Source organism: Myotis yumanensis, unplaced genomic scaffold (assembly GCF_028538775.1).
Source record: "Myotis yumanensis isolate MYYU_CA2020_CCGP unplaced genomic scaffold, mMyoYum1.0.hap1 SCAF_2, whole genome shotgun sequence".
NCBI lineage: Eukaryota > Metazoa > Chordata > Mammalia > Chiroptera > Vespertilionidae > Myotis > Myotis yumanensis.
In genome coordinates this window covers 100,634,896-100,659,999 of record NW_027223753.1, presented here as the reverse complement: position 1 = coordinate 100,659,999, position 25,104 = coordinate 100,634,896, and the positions used below count along the sequence as shown (strand labels likewise).

General features: G+C 43.3%; 1 protein-coding gene across 3 annotated transcripts in view; it reads left to right on the top strand.

Moving 5' to 3' along the window:
• LIMS1 (LIM zinc finger domain containing 1) overlaps positions 1-25,104 on the top strand; it is a 163,962-nt gene that overhangs the window by 22,335 nt on the left and 116,523 nt on the right. Inside the window, exon 1 of one of the 3 annotated variants that reach the window (XM_070405865.1) lies at positions 1,091-1,139. The exons of the other annotated variants lie outside the window; for them this stretch is intronic. The gene's annotated coding sequence lies outside the window, so the exon portion shown is untranslated. Of the gene's footprint in view, positions 1-1,090; positions 1,140-25,104 lie in introns of those variants that run through there. 3 annotated transcript variants of the gene reach the window in all.

Below are 25,104 nucleotides of genomic sequence, written 5' to 3'. Positions count from 1 at the left end.
ATGCATGCCTGTGGGGGACAAAGGAGAGTGAAGGCACGGGCATGCTCCTGAGAGAAAGTGTGGGCTGGGACCTTTATTTTGAGGGGTCTTAAAGACTGGATGCTTAGGGGTAGTCTTAGGGGAGGATTTCAGTAGAATATTCAACAGCCTTATACTGATGTATTAAAATAAGATTTATTCTTAACTTGCTCTGTTCTTGAGTGTGGTTGGCAAATGACACTAATTGGATTTCTGTCACCTGTGTCCCCTAGTAGGGTGATTGAAGCTGTTTACCCTCTGGTTGGGGAGGAGAAGTGCAAACCATTTACATATTCTTAAGTGTCCCTGGTAGAGGGAAGATGGAATTTACTAGATGGCTACAAACTGCTGTTTAACTATCTGTCTCACTTTCCCCATCTTGCCTATCCTGGCTTACTGGCCTGTCTCATTTCCCTCTCAGACACTTCCATCCCTGAAATCTTTTTTGCTGGAATAAAACAAGCAGTGATAATTTGACAGATCCTCTTTATTTGTAGTTTAAATATTTCTGGTAATGTCATCAGATGCTCAGGTAAATTTTGTATGGTTGACATTGCATCAGTAGTTCTCAGTAATTCCAAGTCAAAAAAATGGAAGAAAAATAAAACATTAGCTTGGAGGGTTGAAGACAATTAGAAGAATTCATAAACCAGTTTAATTCACAGATAAAAACAAAGCTTTAAATTTTGGGCACTAATTTTTATTGAAACAAAATTTTTCTCCTTAAAATTGTTATTTTTATTAAAGAGACTATATTTAAAATCTGAAACACAACAAGAAAAGCAGCGGTTGATCATATAGGCTCTTTGAAATTTGCTTTGCTGGAATTTCACATACAAGGAATCTTCAGATTGTGCTTTTAGTCAGCCCTTCAGGGCACAGTAGCCAAGCCGCACAGTTGCCATCTGGCTTTACCTGCAAGGGTTTGGATGGATTTCTCAAGTTCTTGAGGTCCCCCAAATGTCTTGAGGTTCTCTCTTTGCCATTTGCCAGGAAAGCAATCTTCATCCCTTACCTGGAAAGACTGTCATGAACCACGTGAACAAGCAAGGTACCAGGCCGTTTCTTCAAGGGACTTTTATTGACTTCCGTAAGTCTTTTTGGTGACACCAAGAATCCAGGCACGTCTCTCTTGATTATGATATTGCAGTCAAAGGTTTGGTTAGTAAAACCACAATTGGAACCTGGTTTTATGTGTCCCATTATAAAGAGAACAGATTCTTATTGGATTTATGCAATATTGTCATGAAAATAATACACACTCATTGAGAGTTGCCAAATTCTGGAGGGTTTAGGAGGGAGAAAAATATAAATGCTGTAGTATTGTTTATAAGGATAAAATTTACCAAATTGTTCAAGGAAAATAGAAACAAGCTTCCTTATCTGTAAAACAGAATGGTTTTTAAAAAATCAATATTTTTAACAAAGTTGTAATAATAATTATTGTTAGTTCATTCAGTCCCATATAACCAATTTTTGTTCTGATTATTTGCCAGTATTTCTATGAATCCAGTTATTTCTTAGGGTTCCATACATTTTTTTTTCTACTTCAAAGAGATGATCTGCTTAGCCCTGGCCAGTGTGCTCAGGGGTTAGAGTGCCGGACCAGGCACCAAAGGGTCGTGGGTTCAGTTCCTAGTCAAGGGCATGTACCTCGGTTGTAGCTTCCATTTGAGGCCCCAGTTGGGGCGTGTGTGGGAAGCATTGATGTGTCTCTCTCACGGTGATGTTTCTTTCCCTCCCCACCTCCACTCTCCCCCCCCAACCCTTCCTCCTCCTCCCTGCCACTCTCTTAAAAAATCAATGGAATAAATGTCCTCAGGTGAGGATTAACAACAAAAAGAGATGATCTGCTTAGAAATCTGTAATTTAGAGTCCTTTTCGTGAATCTTTCCAAAGTCTTAACATATTTGCAAATGCATCAGAGTAAAACAATGACTGTATAAATGACAAAGCTGAAATGACATGATTATAGACTTGATTACAATGCAATTGATAAAAAATTTTGCTTTTCTTTAAGCTATAACATTCCAAGATAAATTTTGGTAAATAACAATTATTATGAAATTACATAAAACAATACAAAGCTCACATTTTTAGATTTAATACACAATTTTAATATATAAGGAATAATATGCAAGATTTAAAACACTGCATATGACTCATTAGAAGTGTGTACTGAGCACTGGAAACAATTCATATACACCCCAGTGTGTGGGTCACAAACATCTGGAGTGCCACTGCTGAATATCCCCATAAAGAACCATTACTCTTGGCTTGTCTTGTGACAGGGCACCTGCTACCTGAGAGATTCCTATTCGAGCTTGGCTTTGGTTTTTGCAAGTTTCTTCCTAGAGCAGACTGAAATTTCTAGCACATCCATTTTTATAAAATATATGTATATAAATAGAATATAGTTATTAACTTTTATTTGGCACAGCTTTTCAAGTAATTTTACAAGCATATTGAATAGGCCTAATTATTTTAAAACACTTAGGAGAGAGAATAAATTTTTGAGGTATTCCAGGGCCCACTGGAATAACTCAAAAGTTATTTCTTGGTTTAAAAAAGTCTCTTAAAATTTAAGCTTTGGGAAGGTTGTCAGACAAATTTACCCAAAAGATTATATCATAAACTTTTTGTAAATTTAGCTAAAACAAACACATTTTATGGTAATAACTCTACTAGTAAAAGATATTAATTAAACTTAAACTAGTTTTAATATCAAATATTTTGTTCAGACCACAGGATTCTGTTTAATCTATATCTACACTAATAAAAGAGAAACATGGTAATTGGCGTACGACTGCTACCCTTCCCATTGGCTAATCAGCGTATCCTTATGCAAATTAACTGTCAGCCAAGATGGCGGCCGGCAGCCATGCACTGAAGCGAACAGGGATACTTGCTTCCTCCAGGAACTGCAGACTCCAGCGTTCCCCGCCTCACCAGCCGGCCTCTCAACTGCAACTCTAAGCAACTATTACTATGTTGCAAATAAGAAGCTAAACAAAACCGGCTTTCAGTCAGCCCCGGACCACAACATTGTATCCATGTTTTCAGCAGCGAGGCCTCAGAGCTAAAGCTGGCCCAGAATAAAAAACAAAAAAAGAAAACAAGGAGCGGTTGGGAGCTTTTAGTCAACTGCCAGCGGGAAAACAGCCCTCAGCCCCTCAGCCAGCCTGGCCAGGCACCCCAGTGGGGACCCCCACCCTGATCCAGGACACCCTTCAGGGCAAACCAGCCAGCCCCCACCCATGCACCAGGCATCTATCCTATATAGTAAAAGGGTAATATGCCTCCCAGCACCGGGATCAGCGGAGCAGCGTGGCTCCCGGCACCAGGATCAGCGTGACAGGGGGCAGCGCCCAAACCCCCTGATCAGCCCTGCTCTGTGCCTGATAGGGGGGGAGCTCCTCAATCCCCTGATCACCCTGCAGCTCTGTGTGTGACAGGGTGCAGCGCCCAAACCTTCTGATCAGCCCTGCTCTGTGCCTGATAGGGGGGGAGCTCCCCAATCCCCCGATTGCCCTGTGGCTCTGTGTGTGACAGGGTGCAGCGCACCAACCCCCTGATCGGCCCTGCTCTGTGTGTGACAGGGTGCAGCGCCCCAACCCCCGCCCCCATGGGCCCTGCTCTGTGTGTGACAGGGTAGAACCATAACCTCTCCATCGGCCCTGCCCCGAGTGTGACAGTGGTGGCGCCCCAACCCCCTGATCAGCCCTGTTCTGTGGGTGATAGAGGGTGGCGCCCCAACCCCCCTCCACGGGCCTTGCTATGTGTGTGACAGGGTAGAGCCATAACCTCCCCATCGGCCCTGCCCTGAGTGTGACAGGGTGCAGTGCCCCAACCCCCTGATCGGCCCTGCTTTGTGTGTGACAGGGGGCGGTGCCCCAACTCCCCTATCGGCCCTGCTCTGTGAGTGACAGGGTGCAGCGCTCCAACCCCTTGATCCGCCCTGCTCTGTGTGTGACAGGGGGCGGTGCCCCAGCTCCCCTATCGGCCCTGCTCTGTGAGTGACAGGGAGCAGCGTCCCAACCCCCTGATTGGTCCTGCTCTGTGAGTGACAGGGGGCAGCGCCCCAACCCCCTGATCAGCCCTGCTCTGTGCGTGACAGGGGGTGGCGCCGCAACCTCCCCATTGACCCTGCCTTGAGTGTAACAGGGGGCGGTGCCCCAACCCCCCAATCAGTCTATCCTGAGCGTGACTGAGGGTGGCATTGCAACCTCCTGATCCGCCCTGCTCTGTGCATGATGGGGCGGCGCCTCAACTCCCCAATCGGCCCTGCTCTGAGCCTGACCAGGGGCTGCACCTAGGGATTGGGCCTGCCCTCTGCCACCCGGGAGCAGGCCTAAGCCAGCAGGTCGTTATCTCCCAAGGGGTCCCAGACTGTGAGAGGGCACAGGCCGGGCTGAGGGACCCCCCCCTCTCCCCCCCGCCGAGTGCACAAATTTTTGTGCACCGGGCCTCTAGTTTATATGTATAAAAGCCTAAGCGAACTTTCTACTGTTCGACTGGTAGCTATGATGTGCACTGACCACCAGGGGCCAGACGCTCAATGCACAGGATTGAAAACATGGAACAGACTGATAAATCTCAGAGGGAAGGGGGGAGCGGGGAGGGTGAGAAGAGATTAACCAAAGATCTTATATGCATACTAGAGGCCCAGTGGGGTCCCTCAGCCTGGCCTGGGGGGGATCGGGCTGAAACTGGCAGTCTGACATCCTCCGAGGGGTCCCGGATTGTGCGAGGGCACATGCCAAGCTGAGGGACCCCACCCGTGCATGAATGCATGTATCAGGCCTCTAGTAGGTATATATCTTTTTAGGCCAATAAAACACCACACCCTTTAAATGCCATCTGGAGGCAGAAAACACACCACTTTATAATACACAGATAAATATGGATCACATAGAGACCATACACAAGAAGACTAAGCACATAAAGACCATACACATTATCCGAATTATTAATTTTTGTAGAGAAGACTCAAGATTGTTTTCATTTGCTTTTGATGACTTTTGTGAAGGCTAGAAAAGGGGAGGGAAGTTCCTAAATACCAAGCAGGGAAGACTTGTTGAGATTTTCAAGGGTGTCAAGGGCTGTGAATGAGCTGTGAAAATAAAGTCTGTGCTCCAGTCGGAATGAAGCAACAGGAGAGAGCCTGGGCAGGGCTGCATAAGCTCCCTAGAAATGATATAGAAAAGAAGTGAGTCTGGATGGGGCTGCTTTGGCTCACTAAAAAGTCAGAAACCCCGTGACATAAGATGTCACATGACAAGAGTGGGGTTGTCACACTCTTTGTAATAAATGCTAAATATAAGGAGAAGGTTTACTTCATGTCCTGAAGGTGGCCTTACCAATGACCGGGACCTTGGGTAGATGCCTTGGGAATGGATGTCTCATACTCAACTCAGTGCCATCAAATGAGCAGGAGAGAAGGGGCCCCTTCACACGTCAGGGGTGATCAGGTCCTGATTCAACAGACCCCATCACCCAGGTGTCACTTGGGGATGGTGTGTGGGCGGGTGACTCCATGTCCATAGGCAGGCTTACCTTGCATCTCAGCATTGACTAGACACGTTTTGATGAAGGATTTACTGACATCTGACAGGTAGGTTTTCCCCATACTGACAAGGGCAAGAGGGAGTGCAGTGAAAACAACTCCGGCTCCCAGGGTCATCAAATAATGTCCCCAGATAGAAATCAGGTCGGGGAAGGAGGACTGGAGCCAGACTGGACTCTTTCTATAAACACTTAAGACTTTTATAAATTTTTACAACCTTCATAACTTTCTATAAGACTTTCTATAATTTTACCTATTCAGAAATAACATCATTAGAATAATTCAATTTTAATTCTTGTCCTGCAAAGATGTATCTCTATGTTTTAGGCCTACAATTTCTTTCTAATTTAATTTGAACTTTTAATTCTTAGGAACTTCAATTTCCAATGATAACCAAAAAGTAAATAGCCAGCATTCCTTAGATTGACTTTTATGAACACATTTTAAACACACTTTCACTTTCAAGAAACACACCTTTGCCCTGCTGGCATGGCTTAGTGTTTGAACGTCGACCTATGAACCAGGAGGTCATGGACATGCCGGGGTTGTGGGCTTGATCCCCAGTGTGGGGCGTGCAGGAGGCAACCAATCAATGATTCTCTCTCAGCATTGATGTTTCTATCTCTCTCTCTCTTCCTCTCCGAAATCAATAAAAATATATTTAAAAAACCACAACACCTTCAAAAAGGCACAAGACATTACATCAACAGTTCCAAATCCACTTTATAGACTTTCTGCAATAAAAAGCCAAAAGCAGGTGAACTTAAGACTGGTCTAGCAATCAACATTTCAGTATTTCATATTATTTCAAAATATTTTGATATTTAATAACTATAAAATTCACTAATTTAAAAAGGAATGGCTGAAATAAGTTAAATGGATCTGCGTTTTCCCCCATTTGATAAGAATCACCAGAGATTTGCATTTTAAAAAGATGGCCCAGATAAGAGTTCTCGATGAAGATCTGGAATTTGACTTTGATTTCCTAAAGCCAATTATGTAAAAGCTTCCTGAGATGAATAGGGGAGGTTTGGGGAAGGTAAAAGGAATTGGTGGGTTTTGAATTGTTTCTGGAGCCACACCTCTGGTCCTGTGAAGACTTCATTTGTAAAACAAGGACAGTCATTTTCAGTAACTCAGGGACTGGGTTGCCACCCACATGTTGGCACTGGACTGACAAATCTATTCACCCATTTTTGGAATGTTTCTTTCCATTTGGGTACATTTTTCTTGCTTACAGAAAGTTCATAGCTTAGGGTCACCTGAGAGTCATAAAGGTTTGGGTGTATGGGACTGCATTGGGAGTGGTAAACTGGTCTAGTTGTAAGATAGTATTAAAATTAATGGTGCCATTAACTGGTCAAACCTCTTCATTGCCCACTTTATATCAGAACCAGGCTGTGTTATAAAAGAACAGCCTTTTTCTTGAGGGACTCGGTCAAATTTCTCCCAGTTGGCAAGTATGTATTCCATATACATACTTGCCAACTGGGACAAGTTGAAGCAGTGTGGACTGGGCTGTTTTGGGCCATTCTGAGTAGAATGGGTAACCTGTTAAGCCTCTCTGAGGCTCTCATGGAAGTTAATAATGAAGAAATGATAGTTAGCAAACATTCAGTCATCTCAAGATTAGTTTTCTCTTGGGACGTTCCTTTTTGTTAATCCTCACCTGAGGATATTTTCTGTTTATTTTTTTAGAGAGAGTGAAATGGAGGGGGAGAGAAACTTAAATGTGAGAGAGACACATGGATTGGTTACCTCCCGCACACACCCCTACCGGGACCAGAGATCAAGCTTACAACCGAGATACATGCCCTTGACCAGAATGGAACCCGAAACCCTTCAGTCCGCAAGCCAACCCTCTATCTCAGTCGTTCTCAACCTTGGCTGCACATTAGAATCACCTGGGAATATTTTTAAAATCCTGATTTCTGGGCCTCATTCTTCGGAAATTGTTTCTTTGTTATAGGGTGGGGCCACAACATTAGTAACAAAGAAACAGAATTTCCGGAGGATGAGGCCCAGAAATCAGGATTTTAAAAAGATTCCCAGGTGATTCTAATGTGCAGCCAAGGTTGAGAACCACTGCTCTATCTGTTGTAGGTGGTGAAAATGGCACCACTTGTCTGACTGGTGGGGTTCAGCAACCTCGGTACTTGGGTTCTGGCTAGGAAAGAATTCAGAGCAAGACCCAAACTATAAGAGAACATTTATTTGGTAAATTACAGAGGTAGAAGAAGTAATTCCTAGAAGAAATGGTCTTGGAAAATAAGTTATAAAGGTAAAGGAAGGGCCTTTGGAGTGGGGAAGCTAATGGTAATGTGCCTGAGGGAGGGGGGTGGGGAGGTAGAGGAGAAAAGAAAAGGCACCACCGAGCCCCCTGGGTCCTCCATTCTAAGGGTTTTAAGGGTGGAGATTTTAGGGGAGGTCCCTGGGGAAGGTCTCAATAGAATATTCAGCAGCTTTTCAGGTGTGTCCATTCAGGGTTGAGGTCTCTGCTGATTGATTGGCGGGTACCAGGGCAGGGGGACATTTATTCAATACAGCTGGTCCTGAGGTCAGCCTTGCTGGTTGTGTTGCTTATATGGGCCTGAGCTGAAATACAACTAAGGCCTAGATCAGTGATGGCGAACCTTTTGAGCTCGGCGTGTTAGCATTTTAACTGAACTCTGGTGCCGTGTCACATATAGAATTTTTTTGATATTTGCAACCATAGTAAAACAAAGATTTATATTTTTGATATTTATTTTATATATTTAAATGCCATTTAACAAAGAAAAATCAACCAAAAAAATGAGTTCGAGTGTCACCTCTGACACGCTTGTCATAGGTTCGCCATCACTGGCCTAGATGTTATCTATAGGGAGGAAAATTCACCGTGGGTGCTAGGTCCCATCCTACAATTCATTGTCCATTGCTAGGCACATGGGGCTTTCTATCCTGGTGACCTGTATCTGGCCCATCGTCTTTGCTGTGCTCCTGCCTACAGCATATCACTGAACCAAACCAGCTAGGGCAGATGGTTCCTTTTAAAAATCATTATTTTCCCTTTTGGTTTAGTATCTGGTTCATTTAGTTCTAAATATATATATATTACCCTTCTGGAAAAAGCATATGTGGATGTCACTGATTAAAAAAATATACACAACCTCACCATATCAGGTGAATTGGGGCAGATTTGATTAGCAAATATATATACTTGAGGCCCTGTGCATGAATCATTCTTGCACATTGAAAGTAAATGAATTAGAAGGTGGCCAGGGGGGCGGGACTGAGCAAGACCAGCTGGACACGCCCTGGAGCCAACCTCCTGCGGTCCCTCTCCAGCCACACCTGGGGTGGTGCCAGGGCTCTAAGGGCATCTGTGGAGTGAGCCGGGTCCCTCTGGCAGATGGGGTCCCTCCGCCTGGCCTGTGGGGATTGGGCCGAAACCGGCAGTACTACATCCCCCAAGAGGTTCCGGAGTGTGAGAGGGCACTCTACAAAGTTGCTGTCACTCGGCAGCTCCTGCGTTGAGCGTCTGCCCCCTGGTGGTCAGTATGCATCATACCTACTGGCCGATTGGCCAGTTGGCTGATTGCTTAGACTTTTATAAATATAGAAGATATATTCCCATAACATTCCTAGTTGGAAGGGAAACAGGTTCTGATTTGAAAACAGGTGTTGATTAGCTATCTCTGCCATTTGCACAGAAGCTTTACTCTGAGGGAGAAGGCAATTTGTTGGGTGTGGTTAAAAACATAAAGTAGACCCAGTGGCCTTAAATGCTTTCTTTTATGATAATTTCAACTTCTCCCAAACTATCATTGAGAAGGAGAAACACCCTTGGAGGATGTTAGGGTTGCCAAAGGAGGAATGCACAAGGCCAAAAGGGAAAAAGAATTAGGAACTTATTAGGTCATCTGGAAACCAAATGGGTTGAGCCCCAAAATGGCATAAACACCCAGGGACAGGGAGCCAAGAGATTTTAAAGGACTCTAGGCTGGCTTTTACTGGGCGGAGAATTCTCTGGGCAGGTTCTGAGGGGAAAGATAATGGTCTTAGCAAGTGAATTGTGGTCTTAGCAAATGCTAAGCAAAAGGGAATGTCTCTTGTGAAGTGGTCTAAAGGTCAGTTCCCAGGGGAGAGGGGTGTCCATTCAATTATTCGATCAGACCTAACAGAGGAACCCTAAGCTTGTTTCTGTGTTTTTTGTTTGTGTTTTTAAAAAATATTTTATTGATTTTTTTTACAGAGAGGAAGGGAGAGAGATAGTTAGAAACATCGATCAGCTGCCTCCTGCACACCCCCTACTGGGGATGTGCCCGCAACCAAGGTACATGCCCTTGGCCGGAATCGAACCCGGGGCCATTCAGTCCGAAGGCCAACGCTCTATCCACTGAGCCAAACCGGTTAGAGCTGTTTCTGCTTTTTGTTTTTTGTTGTTGTTGTTTTTCCTTTCTACGTCCCATTTTGGTTTTCATTAATTCTTTTTAAAGTGACCTGGCCTTGTACAATAGAAAAGGACCCCTCTATAGTTTCCTAGCAGACCCCATTTAGCAATTCTCTTGCCTTGGTCCCAGAAACCAGTAGTTGTATTAATTGGAATAGGTCAGAATAGCCAGTACTATATTCTTTAACAGTACTATATTCTTTAAATAAAATTCCTTTGCAAACCTATCTGTGTCCAGGAGGAAAGAATGTATACAATCGCTGTTCTCCTCTTGCCTTAAACCAGCCTTTCTGGTTTATGTAATTGACTTTTGCTCCTCCCAGGAACTTCTAATTTGCAGTCAAGATAAGCTTCCCACTCACTCAGTTTTCACTCTAAAGCCTCTTTTTAAATTTTGTATGCAAAAGAATTAATTTAGGCATCAACAGAGCTACATTTTTGCCATCTTAAATTGATATCACTTCTAGTTAACACTCCTGTAAGTCAGGAGTGTTAATGGGGGTTGGGAGTTTCTGGTCTTGGAGGCATAATTTCCCATGTTGATTTTAGTTTTGTTTTTAGGTTTGCAGAGTCTAAATAAGCCTCCAACTATGCTGTGTACTGGGTTAAACCGTGCTGCCTGTGTGCCGAGCTCCAGGTCATAATCAAACCTTTCCACATCTCTTGGCTTTCCCTCCCCTTCCAAAGATTCTCTCAGTTGCCTAAGACTGTTTGAGATGCGAGCCAAGGGGAGTAAGCACCCCCTCATCCTCAGAGCCTAAGAAACCTAGGCTCATATTCATGCGGTATAAGATTTTGTTCAGACCCCCAGAGAGCAACTTCAATTGAAAAGCCCAAGTCAAGAATCAGCCATCCATTTCCCTCTCTGTCCTGAGTTAGCCTGTTTTGTTCTTTTGTTTTTGTTTTTATAATCTTAACCTTTAGCTCTACTATTTTGAGGATTTTTTTAAAAACAGATCAAAGAAAGCCAGCCTGAATTCAACTTCAGACATGATTGAAGGAAAAAAAGGGAAGAAAAGAATTGTAATGGGACAAACAATGTGTCCATGCTGCCTGTCACTACTTGAGCCAATTGAGCAGAGACAGGGTTGAAATGTGTATGAGCGTTTATTCCAATACTGCTGGCAATATGGGAGAACAGCAGGGCATCCACAAAAATATGCTCTGCATATCACCACCATAAGCCAGCTGCTTATATTGGGTAAAAAGGACAAAGATTACTTGGGGAAATAGCCAAAGGGTATGCCAAATGGGCAGTTCACAGATAAGGAGAGGGCTGGGGATCTTCAAAGGGTTAGTGATATGCAAAGGCTGGGGTCTTCAAAGGGCTGGCAGTTTTGGTTTCTGGCTCTGGTTTCTGCCACAGGTTGTTAATCTTTCCATGATAATAGGCAGCTCCAAATGGGGAGGATAGGCTGCATTTCCAGGTGAGCTCCCAGGTCCCACAGGCAATTGCCAGCCAGGTTAGAATGTGCCTTCTTTAATCAGAATAAAACCATCATGGTTAACAGAGCATGATTAATATTTCTTACAATTCTAGCTGGTTCCCCAACATTCTATTTCTGCCCCTATCAAAATTTCCTTTCAGCCAGAAGGCAAGGACCTCTCTCTCCGTGGGAACTGGTAACCTGACAGGGGAGAACCATGGGGAAGGGCCATCTGTGATTTTAACCACTCCTGGATGCATGGGTATTGTCTTGCAGTTGGCGGGGTGCCTGTACAAACTTCCCTGGTCCATGACTGACTTATCCTGGTCACTGGAATCTTTAAAAGCAGTCCACTAATGGCTCTTAAGTGCTCCTCTCATACTGCAGAGTACAGCAATCCCCTGAGAGAGAAAACCCGTTAGCCAAAGGAAAAGATGCAAGGAGGAAAGAAAACACAATCAGTCAGGTCCTTCGAGCCAAGGCAGCTAGAATGACTGGCTTACCAGTAACGAAGCAGTGTGAGTCACAGTACCATAATGTTGGCAACAGTGAAACGGCACCAATTGTTATGGAGCTTGGAGAGAGAATATCAAGGGTAATGCGCCTGAGGGGAGGGGTTGGGGGGTCGGGGACAAAGAGGGGGAAGGGAAGGGCACAGGCATGCTTCAGGGTTACCATTTGGGGTTCACATCTGGGTTGCCAGAGAATGTTACCAGAAAGGGGACCTGGCTCTTAGTGGGTCTGCTTCAGGTCAGCCGATGGTGTGTGGATTCTTTGTGCAGGAAAAATTTCATAAGTTCAGGTGAACTTTAGAGGACGTTTATTAAAGCTGAGGGAATGAGCCTAGGCTGGTCTGCTTTGGTTCACTAAGAAGTCAGAGAAAAGGGGGCCTTGGGGACAGGTTCAGGGGGTTGGCCTGGGATGAATTGCCACTGCCCATTGCTGCCCTGGTTGCAAGCCTCATGGGGTCCCTTAGAGTTTTTTGTTTTTGTTTCTTTTTAAATCACCATTCCTGGCCATTTTATTTATTTATTTTTCAAATATATTTTTATAGATTTCAGAGAGGAAGGGAAAGGGATAGAAAGATTGAAATATCAGTGATGAGAGAGAATCATTGATCAGCTGCCTCCTGCTTGCCCCCTACTGGGGATGGAGCCCACAACCTGGGCATGTGCCCTTGAGTGGAATTGAACCTGGGCCCCACAGGACACCTACTACATAAGGCCACTCTTCCAGACTAGGAGATATAGCCATCTATGTAATGCATAGAAATAAATACAGGGAGGCAGCTAAAATAAAGAGGTAAAGAAACATGTCCCAAATGAAAAAATAAGACAAAACTCCAGAAAGAAAAAAAAAAAAAACTAAACAAAATGGAGGCAAGTAATCTACCAGATGTAAAGTTCAAAACACTGGTTGTAAGGATGTTTAATGAACTTAGGGGAAGAATAGATTATCTGAGGACTTTGAAAAAGAGATAGGAAACATTAAAAAGGAGATAGAAAACATAAGAAATAACCAGTCAGAAATGGAGAATACAATAACTGAAATTAAGAATACATTAAATGGACTCAGCAACAGATTAGATGAAGCAGAGGATTGAGTCCGCAATTTGGAATCAAGGTAGTGGAAAACACCCATTGGAACAGCAAAAGGAAAAAAAAGAATTTTTTAAAAATGAGGATAGTTTAAGGGACCTAAGGGACAACATCAAGCATAGGAACATCATCATCCTAGGGGTACCAGAAGAGGAGGAAAGAGCAAGGAATCAAAAACCTATTTGAGGAAATAATGACCGAAAACTTCCCTAACTTGGTAAAGGAAATAGATATTCAAATCCAGGAAGTGTAGATTCCCAAACAAAATGAATGCAAAGATACCCACACCGAGACACATCATAATTAAAATGCCAAAGATTGAAGACAGAGTCTTAAAAGCAACAAGAGAAAAGCGGTTCGTTACATACAACAGAACTGTCAGCCAATTTTTCAAAAGAATCTTTGCAGAACAAAAGAGATTGGCATGAAATATTTTAAGTGGTGAAAAGAAAGGACCTACAACCAAGATTAATCTACCCAGCAAGGTTTTCATTTAGAATTGAAGGAGGGATAAAGGGCTTCCCAGACAAGAAAAGTTGAAGGATTTCATCACCATCAAACCAGCATTACAGGAAATGTTAGAGTCTTCTTTAAGAAGAAAGAAGAGAAATAAAAAATATGAATAAAAATATTGCAAAGAAAAAAATTCTCACAGACAAAGGGTCACAAGATAAAAACAGTGGATAAACTAACACTTTAGCAAGTACAAAGGTTAAAAGGCAAACTGGGATGATCATGTAATTACAACAGTAAATTAAAGGATACACACAAACACAACACAAAAAAGAAGTAAAAGGTAATGTCAAAAACATAAATGAGGAGAGGGTGAGTAAAAATGGTAGTGATTTTAGAATGTGTTCGAACTTGAGCAAACTTCAACTTAAAATAGACTGCTATAAAAATAGCTTGTTATTGCCCTAACCGGATTGGCTCAGTGGATAGTGTTGGCCTGTGGACTGAAGGGTCCCAGGTTCGATTCCGGTCAAGGGCATGTACCGTGGTTGTGGGCACATCCCCAGTAGGGGGTGTGTAGGAAGCAGCTGATTGATGTTTCTCTCTCATCAATGTTTCTAACTCTCTATCCCTCTCCCTTCCTGTCTGTAAAAAATCAATAAAATATATATATATTTTTAAAAAATAGCTTGTTATATATGAAGCACATGGTAGCTACAAGCCAAAAAGTTATGAGACAACAATATAGAAAAAGGAATCCAACCACAGCACTAAAAAGTCATCAACATATAAGGAAAGATAGCAACACAATAAGAAAGGAACAGAGAACTACAAAAAAGATTAGAAAACAATAAAATGTCAGTAACTACATACCTATCAATCACCGTAAATGTAAAAATAGATTAAATGCTCCAATCGAAAGAGGAGTGGACAAAGACAGTGTGGTACATAAATACAATGGAATGTTCCATAAAAGAATGATCTTACTATTTGTGACAACATAGATGGACCTAGAGGGAAATATGCTAAATCAAATAAGTCAGTCAGATAAAGACAATACCATATGATTTCACTTATATGTGGAATCTGAAAAATAATTAATGAACAAACAACACAGAAACAGATTCATAGATATAAAAAACAAATTGGGGGTTGCAAGACTGGGTGAAAAAGGTGAAGGAATTAAGAAGTACAAATTGGCAATTGCAAAATAGTCATGGGGATGTACAGCATAGGGAATAGAGTCTATAATATTTTAGCAATGTATGTATGTATGGTGTCAGGTGTGAGCAAGACCTATTGGGAGACCATTTCATAAGTTATATAAATGTCTAATTGTTATGCTATACACCTGAAACTAATATTGAATGTCAACTGTAATTGAAAAGAATTTATTTAAAAAGAGGAAAATGTGGGGCATTCCTTTTTGTAAGTACCATTTCTTTCATGTCTAAAGTGCCACCTTTGTAAGACATAAAATAATAAAGAAATCATTGAATGTTTTCAAAAGGACCTAGAGTATATATGCTGGATCAAATCTTTCCCCATGTATTAGTCATTTAAATGAAATATTGAAAGATGGCAATTTTGGCTAAAAGGCCTCTATTGTAGTTTTTAAAGCTGAGTTACATATTATGCTGTATAAGGAAGTGAGTAATTCAAAGTTCTCTAGTCGCTCTAAAGGGATATTAGTCACGGTCTCATCAGATTTTCTTGGGATGAGTCTTTTCCAGTTTATCATCTGTGGTGTCATTTGGCTCGAGATTCCCATATCTGGAGTGGATAGTCTGCCTGGCCTAATTTGGCCATGTGCCCAACCTTGGCTGGTGGAAGTTAGGGCTTCCTTATTCAGTCTCACCAAAGGAGCATACATGTGTTAGTACTAGAAGAGAGGGTATCAGTGCCAAACAATATATGCTAGTATAAGGGCTTTATCTAATTTGTGGTTCATTCCTTTTAAAAACAAAGGTAATTGAAGTCCCATTAATCATAGCACCCAGTGCCCAATCAAGTATGCAAAGACACCTAAGATGGATTCCTTTTAAACAATTTCCAGTATGTAGTTTTTTACTGGTGGTAAAAAGAGAGAGACATAGACAAACAAAGACGTTCTGCAATCTGATAATGAATAGAGATGAAGTAGGACTTCAGAAAATGTAGTGATCAGTATGAGGTAGAGAACACTTTATTAGTTTGAAAAACATGGAAGGGGTATTTTAGTTCACATAATAAATTGTATTTCTATTATTATTTTTGTTAATCCTCGCTTGAGGATATTTTTTCCATTGATTTTTTTTTTAGAGAAGAGTGGAATGTGAGAGAGACACATCAATTGGTTGCTTCCTAAATGCACCCTCACTGGGGTCAGGGATCGAACCTGCAACCCAGGTACATGCCCTTGACCGGGAATCAAACCTTGTCTCTTAAGTGCTTGGGCCAACACCAGTAACCACTGAGCCACACTGGCCAGGGTATACATAGTATTTTAAGAAACACATCTTCACACTAAAAACTGTATCTAAGCTACTGACCCTAGGAGGTACTGGATTGACATAGTTTTGATGTAATTTACTATCTTGTAATTCTGCAACTTAACTATAAACACCAAAAAAGTTTCCTCAAAAACACTTCAATGTACATGCCCATAAAAGTTAATGTCTGCTTTTGAGACATAGAGATAGAGGTCTCATTCATCTGAGACCTCTCTGTCATGGCCATATCTAAGTACAAAATAAGCCAAGTTTAACCAGATGGATCCTGAAGAAGGTATCAAAGCACCAGAAATCACTGCTTGTGCTGATCAGCTGTTAAAGGGAAAACCATAAAAAGAGTGAGCCTCATCCTTCCACGAGAGAATAGGCTACTACTTCTTACTGTGAAGCTCCATGCTGTCCCAGACACAAATTGTAAGGTCCAAGTTTTCCTGTTACTGCTCAGATTCAGCCTGTCTCAGTGCAAGTAAATTCCTTCTGAGGGAGAGAAGTATATTCCTCTGGGTTCACTGTTCTTTAAAAGAGTGTTTTTAAGTTTTGGTTCTCTTAAAAACCATTGCTTCATGACTGAAGCAAATGGCCATATTAACTATTTTATAAATTTAGAGAGCCAGTTGAGGACAGCAGCTGCTATTTGGCAGGATTAAATGGGGATCATGATAAAAGAGGCTTTGATAACAATGGAATCTGTGTTAAGCTTTCTCTGAGGCGAGCCTCAGGATCACAGAAGCCCAAAATGGCAGAGTTGGAAGAGACTTTAGAGGACTAGCCAGTCCCCTCTTTCATAAAACCAATAACAGTTTGCACCAATTTTGTGGTATTTTCTCTGCACAGAAAGAAGAACCACTCACTTTGTAAACTTCATTGATCAGTGTGATACACTGCAAAGGAACAGGAAATTCCAAATTGCAGGCAGGTGCAGACCCAATGCAGCCTTTCCTGAATCTCTGGGGGTCTGGCTTCAGGCCGTGCATCACAAGTGCTGCTGTGGACCCCAGTGGATGTGTAAATGGAGGAATCATGGGCCAAATTCTTCTCTTTTTTTTTTTTTAAATATATTTTATTGATTTTTTACAGAGAGGAAGGGAGAGAGATAGAGAGTTAGAAACATCGATGAGAGAGAAACATCGATCAGCTGCCTCCTGCACATCTCCCACTGGGGATGTGCCCGCAACCCAGGCACATGCCCTTGACCGGAATCGAACCCAGGACCCCTCAGTCCGCAGGCTGACGCTCTATCCACTGAGCCAAACTGGCCTCGGCAAGCCAAATTATTTTCAACATAAATATACAGAATTACAGAAGTTTCTAGAATGTGAGGAAACCTGAGACTGCTCACCCTCCATATGAAGAGCTTTGAATGATAGAGACGGACATTTGTATAGAGTTTCATGATTTACAAAGGACTTTTCTCCTATGCCATTTTAAAAAATATATATTTTATTGATTTTTTACAGAGAAGAAGGGAGAGGGATAGAGAGTTAGAAACATCGATGAGAGAGAAACATCTATCAGCTGCCTCCCGCATACCTCCTACTGGGGATGTGCCCGCAACCAAGGTACATGCCCTTGACCAGAATCGAACCCGGGACCCTTCAGTCTGCAGGCCGACACTCTATTCACTGAGCCAAACCAGTTAGGGCTCTCCTATGCCATTTTATTTAATCCCCACAATTCAGATGAACATACTGAGACAGAAAATACTTGTCTAGTCACATAGCTGATTAGTAAAGTGGCAGAACTGAAATTAGGACCTGGATACCGGAATTTCAAATCCCACACATTTCCTGTGGTATTGCCTCTGGGTAATCCATTCAGTAGGGCAGAATAAAAATTTTGACCTGTTTATTCTGAAACCATGGAAACTGAGGAAAGGAGAAGGGAAGGGAGGAGGGGTGAGGTCAAGTCAGGAGGAATGACAGCTCTTGTCAGGGTCAGATGGTTATGGAAATCCTATACTGGTGGGGTGATAAATGCAAGTTATTCATACATAATGCTTGCCATTGGGGCTAGAGTACATTTTTTATTCATCACCTGATCATTTTGTCAAGTGTTCCATATAAAAGGCTTCTTAGTTTCTGGATGCCTCAGGGTAATTTGTCACCCACAGTACTCAATGTCCACTGCCATTGCAGCCCAGAGCAGTGTGCTGGACTGTAAAACCCAGAGCCCAGTTGGCAGCCAGCTTGACCAGTTATGTATATGACAACTTGAGGAGGCTGTCAGATACTCTAGTAATCAGAGGAGGGGAATAATTTAGTTAAGGGTACACAAACTGTTGTTGAGTAGCTCCTGCCTGTAGGGAGGGACCAGCAGCCTCAGCATTGTACAGATTGTTGTAAATGCAGAATCTTGGGCCCTACCTCATACCTACTAAATCTGAATCTACATTTTAATGAGATTTCCAGGAGAATTTGTGTGCATATTAAAGTTTGAGAAGTTCTAGTATACTGAGCATTATTGATTGCTTATCAGTATCCATTTCCCTTGCTTTTCTTAATACAAAATGCAGGTGTGTTTGTTCTTTCCCCCTAGTTATTTCCCCCTCATCTCTTGACAGCTATGTTAACCCATCCTTTGTCTAAGCTAGTCAGAGAATGGTGACTTGATGGTTCAGTGGTAGTCATGTGACGCAGGTTGCCTCAGTCATCAGGGAAGACTTATTCTTTGTTTTGGGTAAGCATTTTCTCGCATATCCAGCAAGGGAGGGGAGAAAATGAAGCATCCTCCTCCTCCTCCTCCTCCTCCTCCTATATAATAAAAGGCTAATATGCAAATTGTCCCCTTGACCAGGAATTCGACTGGGAGTTTGATCAGGGGGCGGGGCCAGCCAGCCAACCGTCCATGACCCCTCCCCTGGCCAGCCCCGCCTAATCGGCCCCTATCAGGGCGGGCCAGCTGGACCCCACCTGTGCACAAATTCATGCACCGGGCTCTAGTCATCATCATAATGAATCTTCAAATAATGAAAATGTAGCCCTATTTTCACTGACAGCCATCTAGTGACCATGAAAAAATCAGTCTTGATATGAATCTGACGCAAGTTGTCATAGCAGAAAGATGGAAGGAACTTGGATTCTTAATTTTGGCATTGAGCTGCTGATCTATCCTCTGCTTGGATCGCCTCCCGTCTCTGATCTTCCAGTTATGTGTGATACATTTTATCACCAGTTTTTAGTTTGGGAGTTTTTTATTACTTGAAGCTAGAAAGCATCCTAATATATTCAAACATGGACACAGATGCTGATTCTCCGGTAAAATATCTACTTTTTCAGATGGCTATAGATTTTTCTCCTGGTCTTTTGAATAATGTTTTTATCCTGTGGTGATCATTGAGTTGTTCAGGTGAAGGTTGGTGTAGGAAGAGGAAAGCTATAAGAGAAGTAAGAATGGCCAGGCTGTCCTCAGAGAAGGTAAATTTGCATTCACTACGAAATATTGTGTGCTAGATAGTAAGCCCACTGAGCAGAGTGCTGAGCCATGCTTTGCCCCTAATTTGGTGTTTGGACCTCAGTTTCCCATTTATAAAATGAAAAGAATAATAATGAAATAGTGGAAGTGGAAATTTAAAAACTTGACTTTTCTTTCTAGTTTATGTCTTATTTCTAATTGTTTTTGTTTTTTCCTTATTGTGGAAAATGTAAGTAATGTAAAATTTACCATTTAACTATTTGTAAGTGTATAGTTTACATTAACTTTACATTAACAATGTGTGTAACCATCACCACTCTTTCCAGGACTTTTTTTTTATCATCGCAAAGAAATGTTGTCCCCATTAAACAATAACTTTTCAGTCTCACCCCTCCCAGCCCCCAGGAATCTCTATTCTACTTTCTCTTTATGAATTTAACTGCTCTAGGGATCTCATACAAATGGAATCATACAATATTTGTACTTTTTTTGTGACTGGATTATTTCCCTTAGCATAATGTTCTCAAAATTCATCACGATGTAACATATGTCAGAATTGTATTCCTTTTATAGCTGAACTAGAGGCCCGGTGCATGGATTCATGCACCGGTGGGGTCTTGGCGTGGCCTGCAGGGACCGGACGGAAACTGGCAGTCCAACGCCACCTGCCACTCCTGCCTGCCGCTCCTGCTCATCCTGGCCCCACTGCGACTGCCGCTGTCACTCAGTAGGCTCGCTGCTGCTCCCTGTGGTCTCCGGGCTGCATTAGCCAGCCTTGAGCCCTGTGTCTGGCACTTGTAGGTCAGCTGAGCAGTGCTCCCGCTGTGGGAGCACACTGACCACCAGGGGGGCATCTCCTCCATTGAGCATCTGCCCCCTGGTGGTCAGTGCATGTCATAGTGACAGGTCAAATGGTCGCTTAGGGTCATATATATATATATATATATAGACTAGAATCTCAATGCATGAAATTCGTGCAAGGGGCTTGGCCCTCGCAGCCCCTTGCAGCCTTGGCCAGCCCTCACAGACCCTCACAGCCTCAGCTGGCCTTCGCAGCCCTGGCTTCGTCCAGAAGGTCAACTGGACAGTCGTCTGGAATGTCATCCAGATGGTCATTCGGCTGTTTGGTCTAATTAGCATATTAGCTCTTTATTATATAGGATAATATTCCATTGTATGTATGGACCACATTTTGTTTATCTTCTTACCTGTTGAAGGACACTTGGGTTATTTCCACCTTTTGACTCTTGCGAGTAATGCTGCTGTGAACATTGGTGTACAAACATCTGTTTTGTGTCCCCACTTTTAATTCTTTTGAGTATATACCTAGGAGTAGAATTGCTGGATCATATGGCAATTCTGTGTTTAATTTTTGAGGAACTGCCAACATTTTAAAAACTTGACTCTTAAAAAAAAAAATGAGTGGTTGCTCTTTGCTTCTGGACTTCTTTGGGGCCAGCAGCATCTGACCTGGGGCCCAGGGACACGGGCTTAGCTGACTACCATGGGCTCTGTGTCAAACCAAGATGCCAAGCTGCCAGAGATTGTGGCCCAGGTGGCAGAGGAGCTTCAGCTGCTGCTTGGTGCCAGCATATGTAAGGGTTCAATGTGTGCGTGAGTTCTGCTTCCTGTTCATGGCTGCCCTCACCGTGTTCTCGCTCCATCCACTGGTGGGTGTCTTTTTGCACCAGAGTAAGCTGCACCAGGGGAGCTTCTGGAGCCTGCAGGGTGATGAGGCAGTGGAGTTCACCTTTAAGAAGTCTGCCAAGGGCCTAGACTCTATCTGAGTTACTGGCCCTGGTGTGGTATTCTTATTGGAAGTGAGAGAGGCGGCCAAAAGGGAAGAACATGGAGAAGCGCCAGCCGAAGGGAGACAGGAGCTGCAACTGTGGAGGTCTAGACCATCATGCCAAGGAATGCAAGCAGCCACTTCAGCCCAAGAAGTGCCATTTCTGTCAGAGCATCAGCCATATGGTGGCTTTGTGTCCACTGAAGGCCCCGCAGGTCCTAGCTCACAGGGAAAGCCAGCCTACTTTCAGGAGGAAGAAGAGATCCATAACCCTGCCCTGTTCCCAGATGCCCAGAATTGAGCCACCGTCGGTGGGTGGGGGGCTATGCTTTTGTGATCTGGAAGTTTCAAGGAGCAGGCATCAATTGGCACAATGGAGAAAGTCAGGGACACAAGGTAGTTAGGGGGCAACTGGCACTGCTATGTATCTCAGGCCAAGTTCCATAGCATCACTCCCTCTTCTCTCTTGGCAGAGGGTGAGAGGGGAGGCAAAATAACTCCACGTTCTATGCACATGCATGTGAGGGCTTTGGGGGAAATCCCTCCCTACATGCCTTATCTGAGTCTCTATCCCCCGGATCTCTAGCTTTTGAAAATGGCCTGGATAGGGAAGCTGTTTTTCTTTTTTATTTATTAATTTACTTATTTTTAATCCTCACCAGGGATATTTTTTCCATTGCTTTTTAGAGGGAGTAAAAGGGAGGGAGGGAGGGTAGGCGAGGGGGTGGAGGGAGAAGAGAACCATCAATGTGAGAGGCACATCAATTGGTTGACTCCCACACATGCCTTGACTGGGGCTAGGGATTGAATCTGCAACCCAGGTAGGCTGCTTTGACCGGGAATCGAACCCGCCCCCCTCAGTGAATGGGCCAACACCCCAACCACTGAGCACACGAGCCAGGAGAAGAAGCTAATTTCTTTTTAAAGAAGGAAGTGTAATAATATTTTCCCTACCAGAGTGAAAAGATTGGCATGAGACCAGATTGATGAACCCAACCCACAAATAACTACATTCTGCGGGAGGGAATCTCTCAGGGGTACAATAGGCTTTTTATACATCTTGTCTCCTCATAAACTACTCTTGGAATAAGATGCTGAGAATTGTCCCAAGCAATGGGTTGTGACCATAGGCAAAAGGGGTCATTGGGGGAACAGCTGCAGTTCTGCCGCTCCTAAGCTCACTCCCACCCCATTTCTGGGCCAATACAATTTTAGTTATTTGGTCCCTTGGATAACTGTACCTTGGGTCCTACTTTCACCAGGATGCTAACTGTACTATCTGTGTGTGAAGGACAAATCTTGGCATTTTAATTTTTTGTGTGTAACATTCTGGTTTTGTATTTTTGTGTATTTTAATATAAGGCTCCTGCATTGTGTTCCTAGGTGCATGAGCAATCTCAGGGTTGAGTGGCAGCAACTTCAGGTCTGCACAGCAGGAATGCTTTTTGTTGTTTTATAATCAGGGAGAACAATGGTTTGGAGTGTATAGCGCCTATTGAATACCTCATTTTGCCACTTAGAGCTGGCTCTTTTGTCATAGTATCCTCTTGAAACCCTTCCATCCAGACTAGATTTAACTGGGTGGCCCCATTAGTTGATCTCTTTCTACAAGAAGATTGGAGATGGATCTGAACAGGACTAGGTGGTTGGTGCAGAGGTTAGGAGAAACTGGGCTAGGTTAAAGGCGCAGAGGGGAAGCCAAGGTTACGTAAGGTTGTCTATATATGTATAACCAGGGATTCCTGTTCTTGACCAGTAATCCCTTTGCATACCAGATTCATCTCTCACTGGGTTTGGGTAGGCATACTATGCACAACAAGGTGTATGTACAACAAGGTGTATGTGTGTGTGTTTGTAAAAAATGATGAGTTGGGAAATATGGATTTTAAGAATGATACCTCTATACCCAGGTTGGACAGTTATCAGGAAAGAGTGAACGTTCAGAGACCAGTTAGAAGGCTGTTGCATTAATCCAAGTGAGAGGTGATAGTGCCAGAAGTAGGTGCTGGCCACAGGAATAGGAAGAAGTGAATAGACTTGATATTTAAATGTATGAGGATATTTCAGGAGCTGCAGGTGATTCTCATGTTTCTGGCTTTGGCCACTGGGTGGATGGTGGTACTTTGTGTGGAGAAGAGCTCGTGTCAGGAAGGAAATAGGGTTGTCATGTAGTTCTGAAGTGTTGAGTTGGCATGCCTAAGCAGACCATGTTTAACTTAAAACTTAGGTATGAGCAACTGTTCCCCAATAAATTACTTCTGGGATTCCAACTCTGCTATTAGGGCCCTCATACTCCAACATAGCTTGTTCCTCTCCTGTTGTGTCCGTGGGCTACTAGAGTCTTTCTACAATATTTCCATGGGAATTTTGGCATGGCAGAATTCTACTCTCATACTTTGGAAAGGTTTTGGTCAGAGTGGATATTAAGAATTATACCTTGCTCAAACTCCAAGACTCCCAGAGTTAGGAGCATTTAGGACCAAATGCTGCTCTTTCTTAGGTATTATTATGGTTAGAGCAGGCTACTAGAGGCCCGGTGCACGAATTTGTGCACGGGTGGGGTCCCTCTGGGTAGCTTGCAGGGATTGGGCCGAAACCCGCAGTCCAATCAATGCTGCCTGCAGCTCCTACCTGCCACTCCCACTCATCCCAGCCCCATTGTGCCTGCAGTGGGCTCACGCCCAATCAGTCCCGATCAGGAGAGGCTTGTGCTGCCAGAGCAACGCTGCCACAGTAGCACTCGCCAGCCATGAGCCCTGTGTCTGGTGCCCTCCCAAGGGGAGTGGCCTGCGGGATCAGGCTGAAACTGACTCTCCAACATCCCCTGAGGGGTTCCGGATTGCAAGAGGGCACAGGCCAGGCTGAGGGACCTCACCGGTGCACAATTGGGCTGAGGAGGGACTGCGGGAGGGCTCCAGGGCGTGTCCCGCCCATTTCGCTCAGTCCCTATTGGCCGGACCCCAGCAGCAAGCTAATCTACTTTTTGGAGTATCTGTCCCCTGGTGGTCAGTGCACGTCATAACGAGCGGTTGGGCAACCTTAGCATATCATTAGCATATTACACTTTGATTGGTTGTTCGGTTGTTCTGTCCTTCGGTTTATTTGCATATTACCCTTTTATTATACAGGATTATTATATAGGATTTTCTTGACATATCTTCATCTGAGTTTGAAAATACTTGCAAATTGGGGACTTCCTTGATTAAAAAGTTATAATTCTAGTTGGAATTTTTTGTTACAGTGTTTTCATTTTAATAGTATGTAATATTGTGTATTATTTAATGGGTCAGGTCAAACCCTGACAGGTGTCCTTCAGACACTAAATCAGTACTTTTGCCATTAGGTAGCTCAATGGCCTCAGAAGTCCTGTGGGGCAGCAGTTCGTAGAGAGCTAGAACTGTTCCCTGGGGAGCAACTGTGGGGCATTTGTTTTGTTACTTGAGTGGTAGGGCTAAGGGCACTTGGGCACTGAGTTGGGTAGGCCTAAAGATGCTGAATGTCATGGAGTTAAAAAGAACAACTTTGTATAGTTATCTGAGTGTATTCAGTTTTATTTATTTATTTTAATTCTCACCTGTGGATATGTTTATTGATTTAAGGGAAAGAGAAACATCCATGTGAGAAACATTGATGGGTTGTCCCTGCACTCGCCCCAACCAGGGGTTGAACCCACAACCTAGGTATGTGCCCTCACCGGGAGTCGAACCCACACCCTATTGGTGTACAGGACAATGCTCCAAACAACTTAGCCACCTGGCCAGAGCCCTAATTCTATTTTAGATATAGTCATGGGGTACTTTTTACACGGTTTCAATAAACACCATGTTTTTCTGGAATGCCATGAAATTTGTAAAGTGAGTGAAAAATGAAGTTTGCTTGGGATTTTACTTTAAGCTTTACTGTCATAGATGGTATTAC